At 43.4% G+C, this 16,522-nt stretch overlaps 1 long non-coding RNA gene across 3 annotated transcripts in view; it reads right to left on the reverse strand.

The window, feature by feature from the left end:
• LOC111868854 overlaps positions 1–16,522 on the reverse strand; it is a 240,682-nt gene that overhangs the window by 22,592 nt on the left and 201,568 nt on the right. For all 3 annotated transcript variants that reach the window (XR_004513483.1, XR_004513485.1, XR_002843577.2), the window contains one exon: positions 11,294–11,372. This is a non-coding gene — a long non-coding RNA (uncharacterized LOC111868854). The remainder of the gene's footprint in view (positions 1–11,293; positions 11,373–16,522) is intronic.

Here is a 16,522-nt window from a genome sequence, read left to right on the forward strand (position 1 = left end):
AAAAAAAAACGCCAACCAAACGACCGCCGCTTGTCGGCGAAGTTAGTGCCAACTTTTGCGGATAGAGAGTGTCGCGTGGTCAGTGCAACGGATCCCCACGGCCGTTAATCTCGGTTTTCTAGACCGGAGCCGCCATTTCCTTCAAACAGCTTCTCAATTATCCTCACGAGGCAGAGTGGACCCCGTTCCTGACCCACTACTTCTCAGAAAATCTGGCAGCGCCGGGAATCGAACCCAGACCTCTAGATCTGTAGCCAGGAACTGTGACCACTAGACCACAGTTTGACAGTTTAGTTGTTGGACAGATATGGATTTATGCTGAAGGAATCAGTCCCAGTGTCGTGTAGGCGTCTGGCCGTGCATCTCACGTGGGAGAGGGTTTAGGGGCGACAGGAGATCATTACATCGGCAGAAGAAGAGTGCCGTGGGAGTCCTTCTGAGAACCGCACCATTTCCGTCCAATTAGAAGACGTTCCCCCAACCACGTTCGCAATGTAGCTAATAAGGGGTGCGGAGGGAGGGACGTTCAGTTGTCTTTGCGTCACAATTGTAGCTACCACGGCGTTCGGCACACCCAAGATGATTTCAAATGCCAGTACCCATTAATTGATGTGTGTAATCAGACAAGGGTGAACTGCTGTCACGCTGGAGGTAAAAGTAAAATTGTCCTTGTGCTCAATTAACTAAACACCACGCCCCGAAGACGTATGGGGGAGTGGAGGTACAATTTCACCATTCATGACCTCAGCACTAGATGGAGGTGAGTGGTTAGCTTCGTGCCCAGGCCGCTTTACTCCGGGGAAATATAGCCCCCCGCGCGGTACACATTGGATATAAGCTTCAGTGGCCCCCAGAGCTGGTCTTTTCGCTGTGGAATATAAAAGAAAAATCTCTTGTCCCTCCCGGGAATCGAAACTCGACCGTCTGTCGCTCCACTGACTGAGTTATCCCGGCTCCTAAAGCATTTTAAGGTAGTAGTTATAACCCATTTTCGCAAGTTAATATTTTATCGTTACGTCAGGCCGTGTAGGCCCATAGGTTTGTGGGACGTTGAGGCTCCCACATTTTTTAGACAATCGGCTCACAGATGGCAGTGAGGTTATTAGCCATACACGCCAAGCTATCCCTGTAAGAGGCCGTGGAGGCCCACAGGGTTGTGAGACGTCGAGGCTCCCACATTTTCTCTAGACAATCGGCTCACAGATGGCGGTAAGCTTTAATTCGCAACCAACTCTTCTCGGTTGATCAGCTGCATTTATACGCTGTTAAGACTCGGACATTCCGTGTAGTGTGTCTGCCTTCGTAGCATGAAGTTACGCAACACTGAGCGTAGTCTGCTGTGGCATACCTCGGCCCACTGCTTTCCTGCTGACTGCTCCTGGTTAACACTCCGCTCGTGAGGAGATGTACTTTGCTTGTGTCTGTGTACGCCATTTTGTTACACTCGTATCAGTCACTGATGACAGAGGCAGTCTCCGAAACATCTAATTTGTATTCCATATAAATTGGACTGGTCGCCAGTAAAGACATCATTGAAATTAATTGCCGAAAAGCTTTCAATTCTATGCATTTTTCAACTGATCTCTCCCGGTATGAAATATCAAACATGTTACTGACACTGATGAATAAGTGAAAGGTTCCTGTCCTTAATTCATTAATCATTCATGAAGAAATGGGGGAGTTGAGATATATCTCCATATGGAGGTGAGTGGTGAGCTTCAAGCTCCGCCCGCTTTATCCCCGGAGAAAAAGCCCCCGGCACCCATTGTATAGGAGGCTGAGTGGGCTTCAGAGCCTGTCTGGATGCTATGGAACAGAGAAAAATATCTTGCCCCGCCTGAAATCGAACCTCGGCCGTCTAGCCCGTAGTCCGTCGCTGTACCGGCTGAGCTAACCCGGCTCTAAGAGGATGAATGGAATCTTAATATATGTAGCAGGGAAACAGAAGAGCTCCCAAAATACGAAAATATCCCAAAGTATTCGGCCGCTCCATGAATCGATACGAAGGATCGATTGTGAGTTTCTTTAGCACAAATATTTTCGCTGTGGTTTGTCAGTTTCGTTTCAAACTGAATCTAATTCGGTATTAATATTAGCACTAAAATTAATCCATATCATAAGAAACACCTTACCCTTAACCATTCTTTCTCGCAATATGATCAATAAAACAGACGTGAAACAATCTCATTAGTTGAGAAAACGTTTCTAAATAATTAATGATTCGTTCTGCGTTGCTCTGTAGTCCTCTCCACGAAACGTCACAGTATCAGCCTCTATAATTCAGTGACATTCATGTTAAAATAATCTTCATTAAAATTTAGTTTCATACCAAAAATATAGAGCCGACTTAGCTTAGCAGGTACAGCTCCGGACTAAGGGCTGAACCGGGGTTCGATTCCCTGCAGGGGCAAGTGATTATTCTCTGTTCCACAGCGTCCAGACAGGCTCTGAGGCCCACCCAGCCTCCTATACAATGGGCACCCGGGGCATTTTCTTCTGGGGTAAAGCGGCCGGGGCCTGAAGCTGACCACTCAACTCCATCTGGTGCCGAGGTTAAGGATGGAGGTATACCTCAGCTCCCCCATACGTCTTCATGGCGTGGAGCTTAATAAATTAAGCAGAAGAACAACTTTTCTATTTTACCTAACCGAATATATTGTAGAGTGTAGAGCCGTTACTGGGTAACGACCTCGGAACCAACAACGAAACAACATTCGCTACTAGCCAACAGATTCTTAATAAGCAAATATACGCGACCGTTACTGAGTAATGCCTTCGCACATAAACATGTTCCCTCAGAAAAGATAGCGACTACAACAATGAACGGTGTTTTCTAAGCGGTCCGTCCTAAGATATACGCAAGGGACAAGTTTAGAAGTTAGTCAACTGTAAGGGAGTCTGTGAAGACAAGACTTGATCTGTGCAGTTGAAGAATCTCCATTGTTAAGATCCGTTACCAGAAAACGACTAGTGAATGGCCGAAAAGACTTAGCGTGTGCTGTAGTGGTTTGTAAAATGTGGAGATTGGCGATGGTGCTATAATTAAGTGTAGCCACAAGTTGTGTGTTAAAGTAGTCAATAAATCCAAAACCCCGTCGATAGTCACTCCAACACGTGACAGTATCGAGAAATTCGAACCACTGTGGTCGCAGACTTCGGAAACTACTAAGAACCCCTCCAGGGTCTATTTGCTGTACTCTTGTACACGTGACAGGGAAATTGGTGTACTTGTCTGATACTGATTCGAAATACCGACGGTTGCTAATAACTCAGCGCAAATTTATGATTTATTGTTCTGATTCGAACCCACGCGTCTCTCTTCTCTCTCTCTAAAAAAAAAGGAGGGCTTCAACTCTGAAAATCACGATTGACTTCGTATCTATGCAAATTGGCCGGTCATGATACACATTTCAATCTGGCTGGAATCCTCCATGGCGGTATGCGTTTAATTATGTCAATCATGACGTAATGTGATGAGTAATTACGGCAACTGCCGATGCGTTTGTTACTCAACACCGGAATTTTCAATTTTTATACCAAATTAACGAAGAAATTACCAATTTTTCATATCTAATGAAGCAATAAACTAAATTATCCAAGTCAGCAAATTTCCCAGGACTGATTAGCCTACACAAAAGTTGTGATTGTTAGAGGTTTATAAACAAATATGTAACATGTACGAGGGACACCATAACAAAAATACAAACATAATTATGACTCAATATTATGAGATGTGACTCCACCCGTTTTACCGAGCTTACAACGAACTTACGAAAGAAATAATTTGATATTAATACCAGGGATTATAATTACAAGTACAGATTGTCATATTCACACGACTGGGTTGTATCCGTATGTAAGTTTTACGTAGCCAAATCGGAAGTCATACTTCTATATATTGTCGCTATTTAGGGGTGTGACTATAGACGGGGTTTGGATTGGTGAATGGATTTATTGAATCAGAATTACAAGCATTTAACAACGCTATCGCTGATCTACACACTTTACAAATCACTAGAGCACACGCTAAGTCTTCTCAGTCTGCTTTCACTGGTCGTTTCCTGGTAACGGATCTTAACAATCGAGATTTTTCAGCTTCCGAGCTCACGCCGTTGCCCACTGGCTAACACTCCACAACTCGTAATTCCAATTAACTAAACTCCTATATCCCCATCCACATACGAGTAATTTCAGCTGGATGCTGACATGTGCTAGAAATAAATGTTGTGTGTAATTCACTTCAGAACTCTGTACTGATAACGCTCCACGAAACAGGGCAAAACGGACATTAATCCAACGATCAATTAATTCTGTCTCTAATGAGGAATATATATCTACAGTTCACAGCTGAGTACGAAAGCATGACCCATTTAATTGTACACCCCTATAAATACTTGTGGATCGAAGCGCGAAGCACTGATGCAAGGAAGAGCTCTAGTAACGGTAAGGGGTGTCCAATCTTAGCGATGTAGCACAAAGCATATTCTTCTTAACTTCTTGCTGCTGACAATAAATAGAATTCACACATGAACAATATATGAATCTGATTATGTACATTGATTAGTGCCCGAATATATTTGCTGATAACGAATTAAACACTAATATATGTAACAGATTAGCGTCATGAATGACTCAGGTTCGAGACGGGACGGGTCCGGTGTGTGTGTGTGTGTGTTTTCCTGTACGCCTTGCACCGGGATAGCGCAGTCGGTAGAGCGACCAGCTACTGGCTGGACGACAGAGGGGTCGGAGTTCGAGTCCCGGTGGGGCAACAATTTGCACTTCAATATGTCGTTCAGACCGGCTTTGGGGTCCACCCAGCCTCCTATTCAATGGCTACCGGCGACTCTTCCTCCGGGGGTAAAGCGGCAGGGGCGTGAAGCTGACCACTCCCTCTAACTAGTGACGAGGTCAAGAAAGGGTCTATAAATCCACTCCCCTATACACCTTCATGGCGTAGTGCTTACTTAGTTCAGTACAGGGACAATTTTACCCTTACCTTGAGCCCTGTTCAGTTTTAACAGCTATGCGAACCTGAGCCAGCTTGTACCAGAACTTCACAATGGGACATGTATATCAATATTGGTGGAGGATATGTCGAGAAACAAAATTTTTCCCCAGGTTCGAATATAAAAAAATTCGCTTTATATGCATTTGTGATCTAATCACTGACTCTCCCTCATATAAAGATGACGTGAAATAGAACAAGGGCAGTTTTCGTATGGCACCAAAGGCAATAAGGGTTGAGTGATATGTCACAGGCCGAATGTAAGAGTACATTGGGTTGGGAAGTTGCAACAATAGGACAAACATACGCACATTTGATAATATAACAGAAAGCAAAGATATTCGTGGTTTCATTTCGTCAGAGAAAATATCTTCATAGGAAAATGTCGGACACACTATTTCATACAACCGCTGTTATACGGCAACAGGATAATTGGGGTTAATCTCATGCAATAACTTATCAATTACCAATCACAAGCCGGAAAATGGCAGTATCCTTCCTGAAGCATGGTTATTCTCTGGGCTGTATGCATTTCGTCCTGATATTGACACCTCCGTACACCCAGGAGGAACGTTCAAAAAGTGGAACTGTCGGCCAACTCTTATTTCGAGGCGGACAACGCTGATTGCTGATACATGGGATAGTCAAATCAAGGAGAAACTGTAAATGTGGATGGAGGAGAGATGTCATAGCCCCGCGGGTTTGCTCCTGGGAAAGCCACGGGGTGCCAATAGGACAGAAGTTCGGATGCGCCCAAAATCAGTCTGGGCAACGCAGGGAAGAGAAAACCTCCTAGAAGAATTCACTCTTCTAGGATATAACGCCGATGTTTCGGGGAAACACATCGTCTACATCTCCAGGGCTGAAAAATAAACTAAGCACAAAGTGGCATGAAGCTTCGGCCCTGAAGATGGAGGCGACATGTTCCTTCGAAACATTGGTTGACTTTCAAAGGATTATACCACCGGTGGGAGAACCTCAAATCCCAAGCGTAGCTGTTTGAGACATTATGTCACAAGCCTGAATGTCGCGGGATCGATTCCCAATGAGGTCACTGGTTTTCTCAATTGACCTAATCATTCCAGCCGCACTATTGCCCTGAGATCGACTCAGCCTCTAACAGAAATTAGTACCAGGAATCTTCCTGGGGGTTAAGAGCGGCCGGGGAATAAGGCTGACAACCTCAACACCTTCTTTGAGCCGACTGTCTAGAAAATGTGGGAGCCTCAACGTCCTACAACCCTACGGGCCTCCACGGCCTGTTACAGGGATACCTTTACTTTTACCTGTCTTCCCCGGAACTGAACTACGGTCGTCTAGCCCGTAGCCAATTTAATTACACTGACTGACGTTCTCAGTCTTCTGAGTTGGTCTATACTGACCGTAGTTAGTTAGTTATTGGAGAGGGTAGGTTTCCCCATGCACTTAGACCTGTATTGGTCCATTGTGCTTCCCTCTATGATTTCTACCAGTCTCTATATCCTACCGGTACTGGTGCTTACCATCAGTCCCGCCCAGCCAGCGAGACTGGCTCTACTAGCTGAGAGGTATCTATAAAGCTTCCCCCATCTACCAGAGGTATTAGAGACTGCTGTTGGGCGGGAAACGTCCGTAATTTGGTTCAGTGACCTCCACTGGAGACATAAGGATCTTTTACGTGCCGTAAAGCTACGACACGGGACCCACGGCTTAAAGTCCCTCCCGGAGGACTTGTTCCCTGAATTTTTCCGCCCTTAAAAATTCGACGACCTCCGCCGGGTATTTGAACCCGCGTACTACGAGTCATGAGGTGGGAACGTTACGTAACTACCATGTTGTTTTCTGATTTCCTCTTACGCCGCCACCGTGAACGGTGTTTCGCAAGCCTTTGTTGAGTTTTCCGGCTCCCAGTCGTTGCCAAAACTGCCGAACACAGTACACACCGGACTGTAGGAGTCTACAAATGTCGAAACTGCATCTACGGACCTTGAATCAAAAATATCTTCGTGCCCGAGCAAAGCTGAGGAGGTCGGTCACGTTAAGTAGCCGGAGTAAGTTCAGTACGGAAGGCCGCGCCATAGTTCAAGCGGTTAGTCGCTGGCTTCCCACCGCGGCTGCCCGGGTTCGATCCCGGGTCTAGTTAAGTGGGGTTTGTGGTGGACAAAGTGGCGCTAGGGCAGGTTTTCTCCGAGTACTTCGGTTTCCCCTGCCAATTTTCATTCCACCAATTGCTCCACAATCTCCCTCACCTATCACCTGGGGCTGGTACAATAGGCCAGAAGTGGCCGCAGTACAAGGGACTAGACCAACATCACTAGCAATAAAGGAAAGTTCAGTACGAATCCGACTTCTCTTTCTCAAGTGCGGCTTTACGGTATCAGCCATGGGCACCTGCCATGCCTCTGATAATCCCCGGGTTACTGCTCTATACCGATGATGGACGAAAGGAAGGGAAAGGTAACAGGCAAATCCGTCCCTGTGCTAATTAATTAAGCACTACGCCATGAAGATGTATGTGGGAGTGGAAGTATAGCTCCACCATTCTTGATCTTGACACTAGATGGTCAACTTCACGCCCCTGGAGCTATTCTCCTGCGGAAAGGGTCCTCGGTAGCTGTTGGATAGGAGGCTGGGTGGGCGCTATGGAGATGAAAATCTTGCCCCTGCCGGGAATAGAACCCCGATCGTCTCGCCAGTGCCTATCGTGATACCGACTAAACTCCCTGTCTTTTGTCCGCAAGCGAACTATAGCGACCGAACGACCGCCGCTTGTCGGCGAAGTTAGTGCCAACTTTAGCGTATAGAGGGTGTCGCGTGGTCAGCGCAACGAATCCCCACGGCCGTTAATTTCGGTTTTCTAGATCGGACAGTTATTTATAAACCCTCATTAAATACACATTACCTCCAAGACTGATAATATCCCTATGGACATATGGCACGGAAAATTGGAGGCAAAAGGTCCCCGAAATTTCTTGGGTCAGTCTCTGATTTATATGGAATTTATCGATGTCCTATTAAGGCTTTCGATAAAACGTGAACAATTATTCTATATTATAATATGCAGGGAACGTTAAAGTACAAATCTCTCGAAGTTTTCCTGAAATTATGAAGCAATAATCCAGCCTAATTGCCGGTCACGGTAGCCGAGCGGTCTAAGGCATGCACTGTCTTCGCTCGCTCGGAAGCCGGGATCGTGGGTTGGAATCCCACTCAGGGCATGGATGTTTGTGTGCGTTTCTCTGTGTTTGTCTACAGGTAGAGGCCTTGCGACGAGCTGATCACTCGCCCAAGGAGTCCTACCGTACGTGTAAGAACTAGAAAAACCGAAGTGAACGGAGTTCATGGAGGTAGGCCTAGGCTCACTGAGGCTGTAGCGCCAAGGGAAAAAAAGAATCCAGCCTAATTTGATCTTTAATGTTACAACCGATGTATGATTTATAGGGCAAATGGCACAGAAAATGACCCAGATCCTATTAGGTTTTATAATCTCAGCTTCGTAATGTTCAAGTATTCGATTCAAACTGCGCAAGATATTATCCATTCTGAGGCTTTGGTAACTTTCATCGATCTTTCCGTGCAAACTTGAAATATGTCACAGAGTCCTTACCTCTCTTACCGAGGGGTCCCTTATTCAGAACCATGTTTCGTAACCTGTACATGCTTCTATCTACAGAGGCTGTATTAAATGAGCAGTTATTTCTGCGTCTATGTTGGCCTCTCGTGATTAGAATTCAGCACAAAATCATAATATGAGGCAGCCAGCGAATTATTTTAAAATGAGACAAAGTGCCTGTGATACTAGCTGTGACGGTCACGGTAACCGAGCGGTCTAAGGCATGTAGTGTCTTCGCTCGCTTGGAAGCCGGGATCGTGAGTTCGAATCCCACACAAGGCATAGATGTTTGGTGTGTGTATGCGTTTCTGTGTTTGTGTTGTCCTGTGTTTAGGTAGAGGCCTTACGACGAGCTGATCACCCGTCCAAGGAGTCCTGCCGTCTGTAAAAATGATCATGAAACTGAGAAATCAGCCCTATGCTCCTAAGTGGGAGTAAGAGAAAAAAAGAAACAACAGTAACACATCGAAGTTTTGCTAATTAAGAAATTCAAAGCAGTTTAAATTCGGGAAATGTTTAGTACAATACAGTTCTAAATTCTGTAGCCTCCCTGCTGCTATTAGAACACTGAAAGTAAACCACAACTTAACCGGATATTTTATTCGAATTTCCAATTTGGTTTACAAATTTACGAAAAGAACGTGGATTGTGGATGCATGAGAAGGAACTGCAGAGAGAACATCCGGGGGGGGGGAAATTACGCGATAAGATTAAAATTCTTTTGAGAATGCAGTCAAATTGCAACGTAAAGTAGCATTTATTTGCTTATTTCTAACTTAAGTCGATTCTAAAGAGCCCTTACGGTAGTGTGTGTCCTGAACCTCAGTAATTACCTGTGTTATATTAACGTAACTGGTTACTCCATATGTTTCGACATTTAACTGTAATTTCTCAGGGGCGTTCCTTCAATATACTATTAAAACAAGCTCAAGTTTATTTTAAAGTGCTGTAAATAAAATTTAATGATGTGTAGTTTGTTGAGGCAATACGCTACATGCCGGAATGTCGCGAATTCGATTCTCGATGAGGTCATTGGATCTTAAATTGACTTAATCCTTCCAGCAGCACTGTGATCCTGGGGTTCGACTCAGCATTTAACAGAAATGAGTACCAGGAATCTTCCTGGGGGATAAAGAGCGGCCGGCGTGTAAGGCTGACAACCTCACCGCCATTTGTGAGCCCTGCACCGGGCCCTGGCATCAATTATACCGGGCCATCGTCTTATAAAAAAAGGATTTACTGGGCCGCGGTCTGACAAAGGTTGAGAGCCGCTGGGGGCCTCGAAGTCTCACAACCCTATGGGCCTCCACGGCCTGTTACAGTTATAGCTTTACTTTTACACCTTTTTATTGTAAGAAAAACATACCAGCTAGTTTTACTACTGCATTTATTGGACGATTAGCCTTGGAGGGTGAGAATTAAATGTCGAAACATGTTGGATCACCAATTAAGTTAAAATAAGCAGATGTCGTAATTTGACAGTATTATGAAAAGCGTTTAAATTTGCCCAGGATTGAAATGGCACAATGTACAACGTAAAAATAAAAAGCATCTTGGTAATTTATAATCTTCATCTAATTCAAATAAGGATGAAACTGACGGTACATGTAGCATAATGTTTGTCAACCGCCGGACCGCGACCCTGGCATCAATTGTACCGGGCTTTCGTCTTATAAAAAATAATTTACGGTGCCGCGGTCTCACAAATTTTGAGAAACATGGGGAGGGGGCATAAATGGAAGAAGTTATGTGAATACACTTTCGAAGAAAACTCTCAGGGGAAGAGATCACTTGGTGTATCCAGGCGTAGGTCCTAGAATAATATTAAAATTTATCTCAATAAATAGGCCTATAGGATACAAAGGGTGTGGACTGGATTCAGCTAGTTAACAACAAAGTCGGAGAAGGGGGGAGGAGTTCTGAACACGATAATGAACCTTCAGATACCACGAAATTGAGGGTTTTACTGACCAGCTGGGTAATTACCAACTTCTTAAATGAAGTGGAGGGGTTATTAAGTCCCTTGTGACTACGAAGGAGCTCAGACTGTGAACAATATCTTGCAAATGTAGAGCACAACGCAATGTAACAATTGTAAATGTTAGTTTACAACAATAATGTTTATAGACGAGGCTCCTGTTTCTCATCCACAACTTTCCTCATCAAACAAACGGCAATAACAAAACGGAAGTAATTCTTGGAAGTCACAAGAATGGACCCTTAGCAATTACAACGCCGGCCACAGTTCCCAGAAATCTTGTTCATCGTCTGTTCTCGTGAAAGAAATATTTCTTCGGTGATAAAAGAGGGAAAATGTCCTCTAAAATAAAACAATATCTATGCCAGATATTTGACACAGTTTGGCGGACAAGCAATCCGTTTTTCCTTGTGAAACACGGTAAACCAACATCTCGCCTTCCACTAAGGGTGAGGCCACAACAAGGAAACTGGCAACCGCAATTTCCGAGAACTGTTATCAGCCTGAGTTGAACACGTGTTACAGAATGTAGCAGCGCAAATTGAGGAAACGGCAACGCAACTTGCTGAAAGACTGAGGCAACAGACGATGCCAGCCTACTCATAATTGTGTTGCGGTTGGCAGATTCCTTGGTGTGCCCTCGTCCCAAAAGAGAAAAAAGTTTGTCAAATACATTAAAATGAGGGGGGATGAAGGGGGTTTATGTGATACTTACCTGGATGATAAACAAAGACGGCGAATCGTGCGGCTAATTTGCGTTGCTATGGACCTATTAGCGATGATGCATCGAAGAACTGCAAATAAGAAGAAATAGAAACACTTCATACACCATCGCACATGTTTTTTTTGTTTCGCCCCCNNAAAAAAAAACTTACACCATTCAAGTACAGGAAACTATAAGATTCTACATACAAATTAGAAAACTCCTGACACAAACTACACTTCATGCATTGTATTTCCAAAGCTTACCTGATGAACTTAACATTTCAGGACTCGGTTTAAAATATATTTTTCTCATTATTCTGAGAGTTTAATTCTTTAACGCCAGTCTCACCTATAAGTGCTTTCATTCTGGTCTCACGAACGAGGACTTGGCGACCGACTGATGACGATATAACAATTAAGTCTGGAGTGGAGGAAATTCTATTCTATCTATGGATTTACAGCCCTTGTGGACCTTGGGCGCTTTTTCAGTTTCTTAATCTATACACAGTCGGTAGGGCTCCTTGGAAGGAGGATGAGCCCGTCACAAGGCCGCTACCTACACACAGAATAAACACACACAGATATAGATGCCTTGAGTGGGATTCGAACCCACGATCCCAATGTTCGAGCAGGCGAAGATGGTTCATGCCTCAGACTGCGTGGTCACTGTGATCGGCAGTTGGAGGAAATGCCAGGACCAAAATTTAAGCAAATTTAGTATTCAAGTCTGTTTTACTTAATACAATGGTGATAGTTGTGAATAAGCAGTGCAGTTGAGTGGACTTTCATCAATCGATAATCCTTTCTTCTGTTAGAGACAAGATATGAATACTAATCTAGACCAGTGAACCACAGTAATTGGTATTCAGGAGGTCTCTGTTCGGATCCTGGTCGGTCACACATATGATTCAAATAAGAAAATGTTCCGTCCATGTAATAACGTATAATCATGTGAATATGCAAGGAGACGAAATTTACAATTCGACCCTGAAGACAGAGGCAGTGTGTTCCTCAGAAATTTCTTTAAACTTCTACCAGACTATACAGTGTCACATCCCAGAAGATACTTCTCTTCATAGACATCGCTACGTCAAATATCACACGATAATATGAATTTTTTGTTGCTGCAATGTACAATTCATTAATTCAATAATTGCTCCTCTATAGCCCTTTGTCGGCTGGCTCGTAAGGCTGAAAACCTTACCGCCATCTATGAGCCGATTGTCTAGAAAATGTGGGAGCCTCAACATCTCAAAACCCTATGGGCCTCCACGGCCTGTTACAGGGATACCTTTACTTTTTACAGCCCTTTGCTGGGCCATCCATATCTTGAGTGGGATTCGAACCTTAGACCGCGCCGCCACTGTGATCAGCGCAATGTACAATAATTGAGAAAACTCGAAATGAAGCCGGTTATATCCATAGTTACACTGGCGCCAAGCATTCGTAAGGATCCCAGTTAGTCCTTCTGCTGAGCGGTGGCTTCATAACAGGTCCTTCCGGCTACCCTCTCAAGGTGAGCGCCGGATTAATAGCATATATTTGATCAGACCACAAGTGTCCCCTCTTATATTCTTCCTGGTTCATTAGTGTCATTATTCTACGAGTAGCATTTCTCATCTGATGCAACATAACCTCAACAGTAAATAGTTATCAGGTTCCATGAAGCAGACTTCTTCTAAAGAGGGTAATGGTCACTTATGTGCCCAGGGTATTCCATCTTTTATAGAATTCGATGGTTCATTACGATGTTCATATACTCCACCTGTACTCCACCTACTCTTCGAAATCAGGTACGTAATGCCTTGTACAAAGGCCACGCCATAGCTCAAGCGGTTAGTCGCTGGCGTCCCACCGCGGCGGGTTTTTCCGAGTACTTCAGTTTCCCCTGCCAATCTTCATTCCACCAAATTCTCCATCATCATAATCACTCGGGGCAGGCTACAATAGGCCAATCAGTGGCCACCATGCCGAGTGGACAAAGTTGAACTCCACTCCCCACTAAGCGAATTTTAATGCCTTGTACAGGCAACCTTACAGACGAAAAGTTCTCTGTAAGTAAGTCTGAATTTCCCACAAGCGTATAAATACAGAAAAGTACGTTGGAAATAGAACCTATTAAGTTTCTAATGATGACAGAATGATTACGTCACTAACTTACGGTGACTCAACCTTCAGTCCCATAGTAGACAGAGCGTAAGGCCGGCATATAGAAATTATAACATCGTAAAGATCAGAATAAACAAACAAATAACAAACTTCGGCGGAAAATAATATAATACAGTCTCTTTATGAAAATTCGAAATACAACGTTATGCATGTTCTGAAAAATTGTTACGCAGGTCAGTAATTGACCCAGCGCAAGTGTTGAAAGGTTAATTTCTCCCACAGAGGCTGCTGTAATGCAGATTCGATAGCCGCCCCGGAAATGAATACATTATTTATCCATATGTGGTTCATGTGTTGTGAGAATTTGAATGTTAACATTCCATGTAAAGTAACATGACTGAATAATAAACCTTCAATTGAAGAGCAATAATAGTGAAATAAACCCCCATCTGTCCGAAATAAAAGCTTAAATATTTTTAAAAATAAATAACAAGCACCTTAGTGAAAAAAAAAATCAGAACACTGTTTCCTAAATATGGGTTTCCTCCATAGCTGAATCGCAGAATATGAGGTAAAAGGCCGCAAATATGAGCACTCTGCCCTTTCACTGCAAGATTGATGCAAAGTTACCGCTATTTCGTAAATCATCTAATAATGTAAGTTTCTCATAGCGGTGACAACGAGCTTCTAGCATGTGAAGCCGTTTAGTCTGGTAGATGTTTCCGTGCTACCTCTCTCTTCGTGGTAAAAGCTGGACGTAGCAGGTTCCTCCGAAATGTACGTAAACATATACAAGACTACACGTTGTTATAATAAATAAAAAGTAATCTTAGATTTAATTAAAGAATGTAACACATAAACCGCTCAGAACATTTTCCTTTGGTGTGTAACAGAATTCAGCGAAAATATTCCCTTCAGACGTAAGAAATGTAGTTTTACCCAAAATTATTAGCCATCTCTCTTATCTTCAACTTGTAATTAGTTTTAATCTGGGATAAAATAGGTAGTTTGATTTTTAATAAAATCTTTGAGAAGGAAATTCTTGCTTTTAACATCATAGGCATCCAATGTGACAACTTGTCTTTATATTAGTGCGAAAAAAGAGACAAATAAAATACTTTTCTTCTTTAAGAATACTCCTTCTGTGATTTGACGCTGTATATGTGGTTCGGTAAGCGTTTACAGACGTTTCGGAGGAAGGTACCGGGTCCGTCTTCTTCCTTGAAGATGATTTTTCAGCGAAGAAGACAGAGGCAGTATGAGCCACAGAAACTTCTGCCAAATTACACGGCGTCACATCTTCTTAATTACTGCCGGAAGAACTTCAAATTCCGCATATTTCCCCTTACAATATAATATTGTAATCACTAGATGAAGGTGAATGATCAGCTTCGTGACCCAGCCGCTTTCCCCTGGGCGGGCCCCAGCTTCGGCCTGGGTGTTGTGGAGAAGAGGAAAAAATTTCTTACCCCTTACGGGAATCGAATCCCGGCCGTCTAGCTTGCAGGCCGTCGCTATACCGACTGAACTATCCTGGCTCTCAGTGTTTTACCAGTGTTACTCTAAAATGTTGTTTCCAAGTCTGAAGGCCACTTTCTTGAAAACAACGTGTACATGTACTAAGCAAAACATACCAGAATCTACAACTCTTGCTTAAGCAATTCCTTATTTTGAAACTTACAACAGCATCAGTTCTTCGCGGATCGTTCCTGTTTAAAAACTGTACTGAAATAACGGAATTTCTTGTTACCACAATTTTCGTTTATAAACAAGAATTTATAGGAAGAACTAATCGCCTATTTTCCTTTGATACGACAAGGACCGCATAGAAAAAGACGCCTTCAAGAATTCTTCTATTGTTGTGTGTATATTCATGGCCGCGGTAACGTTTTTTCCGAGCCGTATACTAGCAACGATAGGGGGATACACATACTGACACACAGACTGATGGGAGAGATTTATGTAGTACGCCGTTGAGATAGGTTCGGGTGCCATGATATACAGTACGTACCAAGTTTCATGAGCACTGGTTTAGCCGTTTAAAAGTTGTAAAGGATACACGGACATAGAAACAGCATTGTGATAGCATAAACCTACTTCAATTTTTTTTTCAAAATAAGAAAAGTAGGCGAAAAAGGTAGTTACTTATGATAATCTTCTATAGCATCTCTTTACTGATAAGCTATCTACCTACCTACAGCCCTGGATGAGCCTTGGCCTCCTCTACAACCAGTCTCCACAATCAATGCGTGCTGCCGTAGGAATGGACCCACGAGTGATGACCCGAGGCTAGCTGTTAGGTTTCTGAACAAAATTCGTTTTACAGGATGAGGTTGTTAGCCCCATGCCCAACCCCCAACCTGGAGGACCAGGGTATCTCTCTTAGTCTGGACTCTACCCTTTGACATTTCCGGCATTGGTGACCCTACCGGTAGTTAAACTACCGCCGGCACAGCTCTCTGGATCACAGAGTCAGGCAAGCCCCACCACCACGACAAGGCGGAGACACCTTTGGGGGGTTTATTGATAAGCAGCACAGTTTAAACCTCTTAAGTAGCACACAGCAATTAGAAACGTAAATGACTTATATTTATTCATCGTTCAATTTAGGTTTTAAAACGATGGTATGTCACTTCACATGTCTTTCGTTTTGTTATCTAATGCAGTGGCTCCACATGGTGACCGTTTTACGCATTAAATAGTAAACGGCTGGCCGGCAACGAAACAATAGTAGACAAAAATCACTCTTTGCATTATATCGCATACAGCCCCCTAGCAATAAAAACCAGAAACAGCAACACAAACAGGAGGAAAACTGTGAGAGGCAAGGAGTTCATATTATATAAAATTATCTGACGAAATGCGGTACGCGTGAGAAGGTAAAATTTTAAATAAAGTAGTGGCAGCTCTGATTCATCGATTTTTGTTCGAAAGCATGAGGCTAGACTTTAATTTATTATTATTTTCTTCTTTCTTTTTTTCAGTTATCGCGGTCTACCTGGCCCCTTCCGATCCAGACTTATGAAAGAATGTAATCTTCATGCCAGTGATTTACAGCTTGTGGTTCGCGAGGTTATTTTACATGGCACATGTTATTTGGTAAAACTATCTACTTGAACAGTCACTTCTT

This window comes from Cryptotermes secundus, unplaced genomic scaffold (genome assembly GCF_002891405.2).
Source record: "Cryptotermes secundus unplaced genomic scaffold, Csec_1.0 scaffold467, whole genome shotgun sequence".
In the NCBI taxonomy this organism is placed as follows: domain Eukaryota; kingdom Metazoa; phylum Arthropoda; class Insecta; order Blattodea; family Kalotermitidae; genus Cryptotermes; species Cryptotermes secundus.